This window comes from Arachis ipaensis, chromosome B10 (assembly GCF_000816755.2).
Source record: "Arachis ipaensis cultivar K30076 chromosome B10, Araip1.1, whole genome shotgun sequence".
Lineage (NCBI taxonomy): Eukaryota > Viridiplantae > Streptophyta > Magnoliopsida > Fabales > Fabaceae > Arachis > Arachis ipaensis.
Window position 1 is genome coordinate 131201884 of NC_029794.2, and position 2088 is coordinate 131203971.

The window sequence follows — 2088 nt, forward strand, 5'->3', positions numbered from 1 at the left end:
ATAAACAAAAAAAATACTATATAACTAATAAATACAATTATACAATTTCTTAGCACATACATTTGGCAAACTTAAAAAATAAAAATAAAACTATAGTCATCTTCTAAAATCTTTAAATATTTGTGCAAAAAATTAATAAGAGTGGAAGAAAAAAAGAGAAAAAAATATGAGATTATGTGAAAAGAGATAAAAAAATTGTAAAATGAATGTCGATTTATATAATAAATATAAGAAGGAGTGAGTATGAAAATTAACATTAAAAATATAAAGTAACCTATATAAAAGTAAAGAATAAGAAAATATGAAAATAAAGTTAAGATTAAACATCAATTTTATAATGAATAATAAGCAATATACTTTATATAAAGGAATGAAACAAATTTTGTAATTTAACTATAGCTATTAAAGATAAATAATATTAAAAAAGAATCCTATGGATAAAAGATTATAAAGAAATGAAAAATATGATAAGAATCCTATGACATAATACAAAAATAAAAATTTATGCCAATGAGTTATAGTTCAAAATGAAGCTGAATTTGAAAAAAATTATGAGAAAATGAAGAAAAAGAAGCAGCAGAAGATGAAGAGGAGGAAGAGAAAGAGTTTTGAATTATATAGACTTATCCCGAAAATTTTTAAACAATACATTTAAATATCTTCGTGTTACACCCAAATTTGCTGCAAATAGAGAAAAATGTTTTCTCTAATGCTGCATTTTTTTCTTTTTTTTTTCTTATTTCTTTCTTTATTTTAGTTGAATGAATGTAAGTTCATCCTCTTCCAAGTAAATTTGTAACATTATGTGTCTCTTCTTCTTCTTTGTTTGATTTTTTTTGTTTTTATTCTTGTTAAGAGAGTAAAACAAGAAGAAACTTGAGAAGATAAAACAAAAAGAAAAAGATGAATAAGAAAAAAAAAGATAATGATGATGATGAAGAAGAAGAAGAAGCAGCAGTAGTAGCAGAAGATGAGGAGGAGGGAGTTAGAAGAAGAGTTTTGAATTATGCAAAATTTAGCAGCACACATACACTAAAAATTCTTAAACAATACACTTAAATATCTTCGAATTACACCCAAATTTACTCCAAATACAGAAAAATATTTCCTCTAATCTTGTATTTTTTTTCTTCTACTTCTTTTCCTTCTTTCTTTCTTTCTTTTAGTTGAATGAATAAGTTCATCCTCTTCCAAGTGATTTTGCAGCATTATGTGTTTCTTTTTTTTTCTTTATTTAATTGTTTTTGTTTTTATTATTGTTAAGAGAGTAAAACAATAAGAAACTTGAAAAGGTAAAAAAAAAAAGAATAAAAAAAGAAGAAGAAGATGATGATGATGATGAAAAAGAAGAAGAAGAAGCAGCAGAAGACGAGGAGGAAGGAGAAGAAGAGTTTTGAATTATACAAAACTTATCAACACACATACACCGAAAATTTTTAAACAATACACTTAAATATCTTCGTGTTACACTTAGATTTGCTGCAAATACAGAAAAATTTTCTCTAATGCAGAACTCTTACATTACATTCAATTCAAACAATCAACGATGAACAATAATTTTCACAAAAAAAAACATTATTCACTTACAGAATCATAAACTACTAACGAAAATATTAACTCGAATCGAACCACACCTCAGCCACTTGATTGGATTCAAAATAATAATCAACTTCGTTCTGGTTCAATTGACAATCTGAATTTTAATTATTCATTATCTTCAACAATGAGATAACTGTTCAAAACTGATTTTAGAGCTTGATTTCAAAAATGTAGAGAACAAACGAAGAGAAACGCAGAGAACGCAAAGATGGAAGAGAACGTAGATAAAAAACATCGAAAAAATTCGAAAACGGAAACGAAATCCTTTCGAAAAAAGCAGTTATATATTCGCGCGTTGATTGAAAAGTTAGTTAGATTAAAAGGTACGTGAGATGAATTAGGGTAAAATAACTTGTATAGACTTATACGAAAAAATGACTTGTATATAGAAAATAAGTGTTACTTTTATTAATGGTGAGGTTAATGAATTAAGTATAATCAATGTTTTGTAAATTTGTAATATATATATTTTTAAGTAAAACCACAAAT